The sequence below is a fragment of the Pelophylax lessonae genome, assembly GCF_965119305.1.
Source record: "Pelophylax lessonae genome assembly, chromosome: 2".
Classification (NCBI taxonomy): Eukaryota; Metazoa; Chordata; class Amphibia; order Anura; family Ranidae; genus Pelophylax; species Pelophylax lessonae.
Window position 1 is genome coordinate 192833745 of NC_138769.1, and position 14888 is coordinate 192848632.

Sequence of the window (14888 nt, forward strand, 5' to 3'; positions counted from 1 at the left end):
CAAGTAAAATATTTACAGAAAAAGTGTTTCAAACAAAAATAGAGACACAATTCAGCAATTTAGAAAAATAAGATAGAATTGAGAAGTAAGGACACTTGCATTCAATGTCCTGAGTGTTATCAAAGTTCAGAGTTCAATAGCTGAGCCAGTTGTGATCGGTTCTCAAACTTGATAGATGTTCCTTCTTGATGTTACCATGAGAACTCCAACCTTGTCTGCTTCTCTCCTTTTTCTCTGAGACTGCAGTGGTGTCTTAACAGATGCCCCTGACCAATTAAAACAGAGGGGCAATGGGCTGTCCTGGGTTTATGACAAATATCAAGACCTCCTTTGTGGACAGAGTCATGGCACTCTCAATATCTCGAAATATGTAATAGTTACATTCTTTAAACTGCTAGCTTATCATTCAGCATGTCATTTGCCATCAAAAGATACTAAACATGAACATGATCACACAGGGAATATCGTATCGCTATCTTCTATTCTATATGTGATAGGGTGGTCATGCATGGTCTTAATTCGATCAGTATGACATTTATCATCCAAATATATACTTATTGTTAATGTGTCATGTTCCTGTCTGAATTTATGAATTGTGTATGTATTGTTACATTTTCTAATGAACAGCTTGGCTGCGTGGTATTTATGAAACAGCTCTGGTCAGCCTTAATGGATTTGCTAATTTTTACGACTGGCCTGTTCTGGAAGAACAACATCTGGCCAGGTTTTCTGTCTGTGCTGAGATAAGGTTCCTTTGAAGGGCCCAGCCCCCCTGCATTCATTAAGTTAATTGAGGTAGGGAGGGAGAAAAATATCACTGAGTACACATTTGGCCTGCTAGACTGTGTTACTGAACAAAATGGTTGCTTGCGGCTGCTTCTAGTATATCCAGTGCAGGATATCATTACAGAAACCCATTCTCATACCCAAAGACGAATATAAAAACTGACCAAGTGGGGGGTTGCTGCCTCTCCCTCCCAATGCATCGGAGCATAGGGTCTTCCAAGCAACACCACCACCCCCCCGGAACCTGGCACCCGATAAAGACAGAGGCTAACAGCTACTAATGCCACTGGTCCCGTGCATGCATTAGATCCAGCATGAGCAACGATACGTCTGTTGATCCACTCCCTTAGGTTTCAGTGTGCTGAGCACACTACTGTACATCAATCATTCATTCTAAATTGTTGATACTACTATTTCTAGTGTGAATTGTATTTTATTTCCTATTGAGCTACACCAGTTCTTTTTTCTTTTCTTTTTCTTTCAATTCATCTGTCTAGTCACATATTGCATATCCTGTACTTATTTTATATTTTGTAAACTGGCTTGATACCCTTACTATACTTATTTGACAAGTGTCTAAAAGTGTAGTCCTGCTTCCCTCGCTCACAACTCCAGGTAACACTCCTCATTGTGGCCATCACAATCACATCTCTGAACGCTAAAGGCTTGAACTCCCCTTTCAAGCGAAACCTTCTATGGAAGGGGGCTTTGCTCCAACACCCAGATGTACTCTGTGTCCAAGATGTTAGCACAAGAGATACCCACATTGTTTTTTCACTAACGCCCCTACTAAAAAGAAAGGGGTTATGATCGCTATCAGCACATCTATATAATTTACACTGCACCACTGCAAGTCCGATGAAGATGGCAGGTACCTAATCCTCTCCGCAACAATTGAGAACCAACACCTCACTTTAGTTAATCCTTATGCGTCTAACATGGCTCAAAAAATCAAATCTATACAAATCTGCTCTCCAAATTAGCACCATATAGAGCTGACTCGGTTATATTTTGTGCGGCCTTAAACTACATCATTGACACCAATCTTGACACCTCCAATCCAACAAAATGAAGGCCCTCCACCCCATTCTCACTACTAAAAAATAAAGCCCTATATGACCCCTGGAGGTGCTTGCATGACGAGGAACAAGACTACACCTTCTATTCCCACTAACAGCGATCTTATTCTCGGATCAATTTATTTCTAATCGACAAATACTTACTCCAATCAGTCACAGAAGCAAGCATTGGCATGTTCACTTGGTCAGATCATGCGACAGTCTCCATTATGATCTTCAGCCATAAATAAACCCCAAGACACACTATGTGGAGTCTAAATTCCTCCCTTCTCACCAACCCCTCACATGAAGCCAAAAGATCTGAGATTGAGACCAACTTCAAACTTAAAGTGTAGCTCCAGTTTAAAATCTAAATTTTTGGATTCTATAAAGTAAAGCAATCAGTCTAATTCTTTTTTTGTTTGCCTTTAAAAACCTGTGACACCTAATTTTTCGCAGGTGTTTTAGTTTAGTTGTAAAGGTTTGTTTTAGTGAGTACATTTGGAGTATCTGAAAGTGGACGGTCTTATGATGGTTACCACCTACAATGGGTGTGGGTATGGCTGTTTTCACTTCTTCTCTCCTACAAGCACCATGATGCAATGGGAGGCTGTTCTCTGCATTTCTGTTGTGACTTTTTGGTTAGGTGGAGTCAGTTCTGAGTACACGTCCTGAACTTTAACCAAGCCTATTTTTGACATTTGTTGCTTACAAGTTAAAATCAGTATTTTTTGGTAGAAAAATACTTAGAACCCTCCAAATATTATATAGTTTTTTTTTTTTAGCAAAGACTCTGGAGAATAAAATAGCGGTCATTGCAATATTTTGTGTCACATGGTATTTGTGCAGCGGTCTTTCAAACGCAATTTTGGCAAAAAATACGCTTCACTGAATTAAAAAAACGAAACAGTAAAGTTAGCCCAATTGTTTTGTATATTGTGAAAGATGATGTCACTCTGAGTAAATAGATACCTAACATGTTATGGTATGTGTTTGCGTTTTCTGTGGTGCGCGGGGATGAGGGCACTTTAAATATTTTTTTTTTCTTATTTATTTTTTTACACTGTCCCCTTTAAAAAAAATAAAAAATCTGATCACTTTTATTGCAGTCACAAGGAATGTAAACATCCCCTGTGAGAGTATTAGGCAGTGACAAGTACTCTTTATGGAGCATCTGGGGTCTAAAAGACCCCAAACCCTTCCTCTGCAATTCAAAGTATTCAAAATGCCAAATATTTGAATACTTTGGATTTTTCAAAATCAGCGCCATTGTAAACCGGAAGTGATGTTGTGATGACTGGGCTTTAGCGCCAGTTTTGATGCAACTCTGTCCTGCCTCTTCCTGCAGCCATGGATTATTAATACAGGTAATGTGTTGGTGCACAACTGCCTGGAAGGGCCAGATCACATATCCACCAACCTCTAGAGCTTGCAGTAATTTTCGTAACAGTGCCATCGCTACACAGTTACAGAGCACCATGCAGAGCAGGCAGTCCTATTCCTCTGATACACGGATGTCTCTTCTGGGTATTAGAGGGGGTCTGCAACAGCTCTGATGACTGAGCTGTGAGGAATCCAATAGGATTCCTCAAAGCACAGAGCTTTCTGCTCCCACCTCTCTGCCAGCATCTAATTGTTCCTGGAAGGAGGCTGCAAGACAGAGCAACTTTGATGCATGCTGTTTAGAGTTTAACAATAGAAGAACCTGGACCTGGTACAGGAAAACTGTACCCCAAGTAATTATAATATATATTTAAAGTTAAACAAAATATTAAACAAGATAAATAACATTCCTTCCTGAAAGATGTATTGGATGATTTAAATTACTTTTTTATTTACTTTGTGAGGGACAGTCTCATGGGTAGGTGTAAGGTCATTTGTAGTTTTAGTAATAGGAAATGTCACCTTCATGCTTATACAAGCCCAACATGATCTCCTCATAGCTGGACAAATTATTAGCATAACAATACACACACTCACCAGCAGGGGGGCCGCACTCCTGCGCATGCTCCTGGCATGTAGGCAGATGCTTTTCCTGGAGGCCACTCCCACACAGTACATCATAGCAATGTGGGTGGAGCTATTCGGGAGTCCAGAACAGAACTGACACTGGGTTGCACAGAGATACCGTACACAGAAGCCTTCCTCTAATCCATCCATCTTCCCTGCATCTGTTCTGCCCAACTAGAAACCCTGTTGGCACCCTTCTCCTCCACGGAAATGCTTAAAGCCATAAAAATACTCCAACTACACAAAGCCCCTGTCCCGGACGGCTTCACCAATTAATATTACAAACGCTTCTCAGACCCGATCACTTCACACTTAGGTAATATCTTCAATCACTACGCTTCCACAGTTAAAATTCCCAAAGAATCCTTGAAAGCCTTAGTGGTCACATTACCAAAACCTGAATAAGCCCCTGAAAACCCTACTAATTACAGTCCAATATCACTCTTAAACACAGACACCAAACTGTATGCAAACCTCTTAGCCCAACGCCTCTCCTTGATCATTCCCCAAGTCATTCACCCAGACCAAGTGGGATTCGTACCAGGTAGACAAGCATCTGATGGCACTAGGTGTCTCATCGATCTTATACAATCTGTGGAGCACAGTCAAATGCCTTCTCTCTTCCTTTCACTGGATGCAGAGAAGGCGTTCGATAGGGTCCACAGGACCTATATGGAAGCGGTACTTCCTAAATTTGGACTCTCAAGAACATTTCTAACTGCCATTTTAAATCACTACTCCTCCCCAAGTGCACTAGTGTGTACCTCGGGCATAATATCAGACCCCTTTACAATCACTAATGGCACAAGACAAGGTTGCCCGCTCTCCCCCTTGATCTTTGCCATGGTTATGGAACCCCAATTGCCAGTTTCCTTCTACAACATCAACCACACTAAATCCATCATGGTAAACTTGGACATTGACCCACATTCTACACAGTCTGTATCAGCAGAAATCCCCTTTATGTGGTCCTCCAGTTTTTCTCTACCATACTTGCGAATCGGCCTGGCATATCCAAGCCAAACCTTAATAAAATGAAATTTTGATGACCTAGTAGAAAAGCTGGCACGTCTATCTAAAGAATTGAGCCGCTTTCCTGTCTCCTTTTATATATTTCGTCCTATCACCCTACCCTTTCTACCAACTCACCCACTCACTCAAGAAAGCTACAAGGAATAATTAACACATTTGTCTGACAACACAAGAAACCAAGATTAAAGAAATATATTCTCCTCGCTCCGTCTCCCATGAAGGAATGGGAGCCCACAACACCCAAGCATACTACAGGGCAGTAGTCCTGGACCAACTCAGAGAATGGTGGTCGACTAACTCCAACAAAATCTGGAAACAAACTGAGTCCACAACTGTCAACACAGACCCAAAACTCCTTCGCACAGCTGCTCTGCTCAACTTTAAGCTGCAACACCAGCACCTAAGCATCATCACTGCAGGATTATGTGTGTGGTTGGCCATACTCCATGTTAATAAAGGATTTCCACAATCCATCCTTTCCCTGTTACCCATTAAGGCCATATAACTACTATCCCTCACAGCCTGGATGGATAAAGAACTCAACAATCTGGATCTTCTAATTTCTGTAACAGGGCTACAGCCTTTCTCATACCTACAACAAACATTCGGCATCTCCTCCATGACATTCTTCTTTTACCTCAGAATCTGATTGATACTATCAAAATTTAAATTAACAGATAGGGACTCCTTCCTAGATGCTCTGTTAAAATGTTATCGTGCTCCCAACCTATCAGTAAAAGGAATTTACTTGGCATACAACTTGCTCACTACACCTTTGGATGAACAGCCATCCCCTCAATCAAATTCTGGTCCACCTTTACAAAAAGTCGACCTCCGCCTAAACTTTGATATCAAGCTCTGACCTTACCCTTGCGCATGTCACACTGCATCTCCCATTGAGAAGCCCTGCAAAAGCTATTTCATAAATGGTACTTTAGCCCATCCAGGCTTTGCTGCTATATACCCCACAACATCACCTCTTTGTTGGAGAGGATGCAACATGACGGGAAATCTACGCTGCATTGGGTGGGACTGTCCTATCATCAAAAACTACTGGCAAGAAATATCTACCTTCATCTCTACCATATGCAAAATCTCCCTCCCTATTACCTCTCTGGATCTTCTTCTGGGACTTTCAATCCCTACTTGGCCCAGGCACTCCAAAGTTTTGGCAACTCATAGCCTGATAGCTGCCCACCCACCCTTTGCGAAACAATGGAAGTCACCACACCCCCCTACAATCTCAGAAACCATCTGACTGCTGAACAATCACTTCTAATTAGAGTTCTCTTTTGCCCAAACTGACCACTTAAACTTTCTACAAAAATTGGGCAGCGTGGATCGCCGACCATAGAAGCTCAGCCCTCTAAGATTTGGGCTATGGTCAGCTTTCCTCCCATCAAAATCTTCGTCCCTCCAGTTCTGCTCCTTCTTTAGTGGTATATTCAACACCCAGACCCTGCTACTTACTACAACCCATTCTCCTCAACCCAGCAAATCTAATATGTAACTCATGATAAAATAATATTTAACCCAACCAGTATACTTCTTATACCATTGCTTATATTTTGCGTTGTTAACCAATGATATGTTTATTGTTATCACTAATAGATTACTGTTATGCTTATGAGATTCTACATTTTGTTATCATGATGAATAATCACTTCTTAATGTGTTCAAAGTGTTCTCACTCCTCTCTTTGCAAAATAAAGAATAATAGTTAAAAAAAAAATAATAATAATAATCATTTTCAGACCAAGACCATTCTGCTACATTTCATTGGTAAAACTACAGTAATCTAAATCAGTGTATATTATTTAGTCTGTGAGAAAGATATACATTAGATATACATTTACAATTGGTGTTATATACTGTATATTTGAAAATGTATCAATTTTAATGTTCTGAATGCCTCTCTCACTTATTGAGGCCCTAAAATGCCAGGACAGTATGCATACCCCCAACAGGACCCATTTTTGGAAAGTAGACAAGATAATAATTAAGAGGCATGGTGAATATTTTTAAAGTTTTTTTTCACCCACAATTCTTTGGAAAATAATGAAAGTAATCTTTTTTCTCAATTTGTCAAATTGTCATTTTAACAAGGTATTTCTCACACACAGCATAGTCATACTTAGAAACTACACATCAAAACACATTCTGCTACACATCCTGAGTATAGTGATACCAACTGTATAATGCTTTTTTTTACAGCCAAGCCACATAGAGAGGCCCCAAATCAAAAAAGCACCTTCAGGCTTTTTTAGGAGCATAAATGACACATCTAATTTCAGGACTATCAATCACATTTTTGAGTCCCTAGAGCACCAGGACAAGTTTAAAACACCCACTAAATGACCACATTTTAGAAGGGCATTGTACTGTATTTTCTAAAATTAATGTGAGTCTTTTGGAAATGTCTTTTTTTGTCACAAGGTTTTAGCAAATGTAGAAAGAAAGTGAAAATGTATTTTTAATACAAAGTTATCAATTAAAGTGGATGTAAACCCAAAACATTAAAATAACTAGTATATTTCACACAGCAAAGCAGCAGAAGCCATCTGCCCCCAGTCTGGTCAGGAAAGGAGCAGCCAGGCATCTACAATCCTCTCCACATTTCTACAGTGAAAAAACCTGACACACAAAGGAAATTTGTGTTGCCACACCTCCTCTCCTGTGACTGACAGAGAGAAGGGGCATGTGTCCTGTAGCCATCCACACAGATCCCGAAAGGAGCTCCAGCCTGAGGAGACTGATGCAGACTTTCATAGCGGGAGGAAGCAGAGCAACTATCAGGAATCAAGACACAGGGGACATCACCGACACTTATCTGTGCTTATTTCTACAAACGGAGGTGGAGGGGGGAGACATGCTTTCACTGTCATCATTATCAGCAGAGCCCGACAGCTTCAGACATATTTAACACCACAGCTGCCAGGGAGAGATCACAATTACCCCTCAATGGCTGAAAACTTTTACTGTGTGCTACTTTCAAGTAGTGCCAGCTAGTTACACAGTAAAAGTGCCCAGCAACTGATAGGCTAATTGTGATCCTCCTGCTTTGCTCTCTTCCTGCTAGCTGTGCTAGCTGTGATTCCTGACAGTTCCTGATGGCTTCCTACTGCTATGAAAGTCTGCACCCCCTGTGCCACAAATGCTGCCCATTGTTTATGGGGTTTACTGATTTCTGTCTCCAGCTTGGCATCTAAGCCATACTAGTGTGATTGCTGGGGAAAGGGGAGGAGTGTACAGATGGGGGGGGGGAGTCCTGTGATGTGAGGACTCTGCCTCCTGAGCTCTAGGCCATAGACACGCCCACAGACCAGCATTTTTCAGAGGGCCGTGACAGGCACAGGGATAAGAAAATGCAGGTACAACTAAACCACTTTTAATTTGTAAAGAAAAGGCTAACATATGGTGTATGTCTTTTGTAAATAAAGAACATGAGGTTTATTTCTAACACACAGCATGAACATACTTAGAATTACTCCCCAAAACACATTCTGCTACTTCTTCCAAATATGATGTGTAACATATTTTCAATGTTTGGAATGATTATGTACCAGATATTGCAACTAGGGATGATCGAACAGTTCGGGTCGACCATCGATTCGACCCGAACATTGACCGTTCGAAATTCGTCCGAATTTCAAACTTTTTGCTGAAAAAGTTCGGAATTCGGCAACCAGAACCGACCAAAATGCAATGGGACAGAAACTGGGCTTTAAAAGCCTGTGATTGGACCAGAACCATCAGTAAAAGCCAATTGAGGGGGCAGGAGGATGCTAGGAATGGGATTGGAGTAACTAGGGGGTCCAGAGGCCAATCAGTAGTGAAAAGCCCCCCAGTATATAAGATAGCCCCACCAAATCTCTAGCATTGTAATACAGGGATGTGTAAGAGAGTAGAAGCATTTCTGTTACTCCTGCTTCAAAGTGTAATTTAGCAATTATTAGTGTGAGGAAAGGGATATCTAGTGTAGTTAGGGTACTATTTTCCACTATAGTTAGATTTAATAATCTAGTTTCTGTAGGGAAAGTGTTAAGTGTCAGGGGACCGTAGTGTAGTGTAGGGTTAACTTACTCTGACTGCTATGGCAGGGTGACCAAACCCTTCCATGTCAGGGTGACCGTCATAGAAAAAAGATTGTTTCTATTAGAATTGCATTAGAGCAGGATAGTGGCTTCGTTACTTTCACACTTGTCCGTTTTTGTTGCAGGCGTTTTATTGGGCTTTTTTGTGGACGTCTTTGGAGGCAGGCATGACATCTGAACTTCTGTGTAGGGTTATATACACACACACACATGTATGTATATATACACATACACACATATAGGTGTGAAAGTAGCAGAACCCTATGCCTGCGCTAATGAAATTAATTAAAAAAGGCAAAAAATGCCCCCAAAAAAAATGCCTGCAACAACACACCTGGGCATTTTTTTGGGCATTTTTTGGGCATCTTTGGAGGCAGGCATGACATCTGAACTTCTGTATAGGGGTATATATATACACACACACTTATATGTATTTATACACATACACACATATAGGTGTGATAGGAGCGTAGCCCTATGCCTGCTAATTATTTCATTAGCGCAGGCATAGGGTTCTGCTACTTTCACACCTATATAAAGTATGTGTATGTGTATAAATACATATATATGTGTGTGTATATATACCCCTACACAGAAGTTCTGATGTTATGCCTGCCTCCAAAGACGCCCGAAAAATGCCCAAAAAAATGCCTGCTACAAAAACGCCCAAGTGTGTTGTTGCAGGCGGTTTTTTTTGGCATTTTTTTGGGCGTCTTTGGAGGCAGGCATAACATCTGAACTTCTGTATAGGGGTATATATACACACACACTTATATGTATTTATACACATACACACATATAGGTGTGATAGGAGCGTAGCCCTATGCCTGCTAATTATTTCATTAGCGCAGTCATAGGGTTCTGCTACTTTCACACCTATATATGTGTATGTGAATATATACATACATGTGTGTGTGTGTATATATACCCCTACACAGAAGTTCAGATGTCATGCCTGCCTCCAAACACATCCACAAAAAAGCCGTATAAACGCCTGCAACAAAAAGCCGGGTGTGAAAATAGCGAAGCCACTATCCTGCTCTACTGCAATTCTAATACAAACAAACTTTTTTACTGGTTCTGGACATGCTACAGAACTGAAGCTTCACAGGTACACTTTTTAGACCCCCCAGACACCAAATCCAAAGAAATCTCTTTTTTTTGTTCAATAATTTTTTCAATAATTGGCTCTCTATCAAAAATTAAAATTTTTAAAAACTTTTTTATGTGATTATTAATAGGGATGATCGAACCACAGTTAGGGTCGACCATCGGTTCGGCCCGAACATTGGGTGTTCGAGGTTCGGCCGAATTTAGAACTTTTTGCCCAAAAAGTTCGGAATTCGGCAACCAGAACCGACCAAAATGAAATGGTTCAGGAAATGGGCTTTAAAAGCCTGTGATTGGACCAAAACCATTAGCAAAAGCCAATTGAGGGGGCAGAAGAATGCTAGGAATGTGATTGGAGTGACTAGGGGGTCCATAGTCCAATCATTAGTGAATACGCCCCCCAGTATATAAGATAGCCCAGCCAAATCTCTAGCATTGTAATACAGGGATGTGGAAGAGAGTAGAAGCATTTCTGTTACTCCTGCTTCAAAGTGTCATTTAACAATTATTAGTGTGAGGAAAGGGATATCTAGTGTAGTTAGGGTACTATTTTCCACTATAGTTAGATTTAATAATCTAGTTTCTGTAGGGAAAGTGTTAAGTGTCAGGGGACCGTAGTGTAGTGTAGGGTTAACTTACTCTGACTGCTATGGCAGGGTGACCAAACCCTTCCATGTCAGGGTGACCGTCATAGAAAAAAGATTGTTTCTATTAGAATTGCATTAGAGCAGGATAGTGGCTTCGTTACTTTCACACTTGTCCGTTTTTGTTGCAGGCGTTTTATTGGGCTTTTTTGTGGACGTCTTTGGAGGCAGGCATGACATCTGAACTTCTGTGTAGGGTTATATACACACACACACATTTATGTATATATACACATACACACATATAGGTGTGAAAGTAGCAGAACCCTATGCCTGCGCTAATGAAATTAATTAAAAAAGGCAAAAAATGCCCCAAAAAAAATGCCTGCAACAACACACCTGGGCATTTTTTTGGGCATTTTTTGGGCATCTTTGGAGGCAGGCATGACATCTGAACTTCTGTATAGGGGTATATATATATATACACACACACTTATATGTATTTATACACATACACACATATAGGTGTGATAGGAGCGTAGCCCTATGCCTGCTAATTATTTCATTAGCGCAGGCATAGGGTTCTGCTACTTTCACACCTATATAAAGTATGTGTATGTGTATAAATACATAAATGTGTGTGTGTATATATACCCCTACACAGAAGTTCTGATGTTATGCCTGCCTCCAAAGACGCCCGAAAAATGCCCAAAAAAATGCCTGCTACAAAAACGCCCAAGTGTGTTGTTGCAGGCGTTTTTTTTGGGCATTTTTTTGGGCGTCTTTGGAGGCAGGCATAACATCTGAACTTCTGTATAGGGGTATATATACAACACACTTATATGTATTTATACACACACACATATAGGTGTGATAGGAGCGTAGCCCTATGCCTGCTAATTATTTCATTAGCACAGTCATAGGGTTCTGCTACTTTCATTCCTATATATGTGTATGTGAATATATACATACATGTGTGTGTATATATACCCCTACACAGAAGTTCAGATGTCATGCCTGCCTCCAAACACGTCCACAAAAAAGCCCTATAAACGCCTGCAACAAAAAGCCGGGTGTGAAAATAGCGAAGCCACTATCCTGCTCTACTGCAATTCTAATACAAACAAACTTTTTTACTGGTTCTGGACATGGTACAGAACTGAGACTTCACAGGTACACTTTTTAGACCCCCAAGACACCAAATCCAAAGAAATCTCTTTTTTTTTGTTCAATAATTTTTTCAATAATTGGCTCTCTATCAAAAATTACAATTTTTAAGAACTTTTTTATGTGATTATTAATAGGGATGATCGAACCACAGTTAGGGTCGACCATCGGTTCGGCCCGAACATTGGGTGTTCGAGGTTCGGCCGAATTTAGAACTTTTTGCCCAAAAAGTTCGGAATTCGGCAACCAGAACCGACCAAAATGCAATGGTTCAGGAAATGGGCTTTAAAAGCCTGTGATTGGACCAAAACCATTAGCAAAAGCCAATTGAGGGGGCAGAAGAATGCTAGGAATGTGATTGGAGTGACTAGGGGGTCCATAGTCCAATCATTAGTGAATACGCCCCCCAGTATATAAGATAGCCCCGCCAAATCTCTAGCATTGTAATACAGGGATGTGGAAGAGAGTAGAAGCATTTCTGTTACTCCTGCTTCAAAGTGTCATTTAGCAATTATTAGTGTGAGGAAAGGGATATCTAGTGTAGTTAGGGTACTATTTTCCACTATAGTTAGATTTATTAATCTAGTTTCTGTAGGGAAAGTGTTAAGTGTCAGGGGACCGTAGTGTAGTGTAGGGTTAACTGACTCTGACTGCTATGGCAGGGTGACCAAACCCTTCCATGTCAGGGTGACCGCCATAGAAAAAAGATTGTTTCTATTAGAATTGCATTAGAGCAGAATAGTGGCTTCGTTACTTTCACACTTGTCCGTTTTTGTTGCAGGCGTTTTATTGGGCTTTTTTGTGGACGTCTTTGGAGGCAGGCATGACATCTGAACTTCTGTGTAGGGGTATATACACACACACACACATGTATGTATATATACACATACACACATATAGGTGTGAAAGTAGCAGAACCCTATGCCTGCGCTAATGAAATTAATTAAAAAAGGCAAAAAATGCCCAAAAAAAATGCATGCAACAACACACCTGGGCGTTTTTGTTACAGGCGTTTTTTTGGGCATTTTTTGGGCGTCTTTGGAGGCAGGCATGACATCTGAACTTCTGTGTAGGGGTATATATACACACACACATATATGTATATATACACATACACCCATATAGGTGTGAAAGTAGCAGAACCCTATGCCTGCGCTAATGAAATTAATTAAAAAAGGCAAAAAATGCCCAAAAAAAATGCCTGCAACAACACACCTGGGCATTTTTTTGGGCATTTTTTGGGCATCTTTGGAGGCAGGCATGACATCTGAACTTCTGTATAGGGGTATATATATATACACACACACTTATATGTATTTATACACATACACACATATAGGTGTGATAGGAGCGTAGCCCTATGCCTGCTAATTATTTCATTAGCGCAGGCATAGGGTTCTGCTACTTTCACACCTATATAAAGTATGTGTATGTGTATAAATACATATATATGTGTGTGTATATATACCCCTACACAGAAGTTCTGATGTTATGCCTGCCTCCAAAGACGCCCGAAAAATGCCCAAAAAAATGCCTGCTACAAAAACGCCCAAGTGTGTTGTTGCAGGCGTTTTTTTTTGGCATTTTTTTGGGCGTCTTTGGAGGCAGGCATAACATCTGAACTTCTGTATAGGGGTATATATACACACACACTTATATGTATTTATACACATACACACATATAGGTGTGATAGGAGCGTAGCCCTATTCCTGCTAATTATTTCATTAGCGCAGTCATAGAGTTCTGCTACTTTCACACCTATATATGTGTATGTGAATATATACATACATGTGTGTGTGTATATATACCCCTACACAGAAGTTCAGATGTCATGCCTGCCTCCAAACACGTCCACAAAAAAGCCGTATAAACGCCTGCAACAAAAAGCCGGGTGTGAAAATAGCGAAGCCACTATCCTGCTCTACTGCAATTCTAATACAAACAAACTTTTTTTCTGGTTCTGGACATGCTACAGAACTGAAACTTCACAGGTACACTTTTTAGACCCCCCAGACACCAAATCCAAAGAAATCTCTTTTTTTTTGTTCAATAATTTTTTCAATAATTGGCTCTCTATCAAAAATTACAATTTTTAAAAACTTTATTATGTGATTATTAATAGGGATGATCGAACCACAGTTAGGGTCGACCATCGGTTCGGCCCGAACATTGGGTGTTCGAGGTTCGGCCGAATTTAGAACTTTTTGCCCAAAAAGTTCGGAATTCGGCAACCAGAACCGACCAAAATGCAATGGTTCAGGAAATGGGCTTTAAAAGCCTGTGATTGGACCAAAACCATTAGCTTAAAGCCAATTGAGGGGGCAGAAGAATGCTAGGAATGTGATTGGAGTGACTAGGGGGTCCATAGTCCAATCATTAGTGAATACGCCCCCCAGTATATAAGATAGCCCCGCCAAATCTCTAGCATTGTAATACAGGGATGTGGAAGAGAGTAGAAGCATTTCTGTTACTCCTGCTTCAAAGTGTCATTTAACAATTATTAGTGTGAGGAAAGGGATATCTAGTGTAGTTAGGGTACTATTTTCCACTATAGTTAGATTTAATAATCTAGTTTCTGTAGGGAAAGTGTTAAGTGTCAGGGGACCGTAGTGTAGTGTAGGGTTAACTTACTCTGACTGCTATGGCAGGGTGACCAAACCCTTCCATGTCAGGGTGACCGTCATAGAAAAAAGATTGTTTCTATTAGAATTGCATTAGAGCAGGATAGTGGCTTTGTTACTTTCACACTTGTCCGTTTTTGTTGCAGGCGTTTTATTGGGCTTTTTTGTGGACGTCTTTGGAGGCAGGCATGACATCTGAACTTCTGTGTAGGGGTATATACACACACACACATGTATGTATATATACACATACACACATATAGGTGTGAAAGTAGCAGAACCCTATGCCTGCGCTAATGAAATTAATTAAAAAAGGCAAAAAATGCCCAAAAAAAATGCCTGCAACAACACACCTGGGCATTTTTTTGGGCATTTCTTTGGGCATCTTTGGAGGCAGGCATGACATCTGAACTTCTGTATAGGGG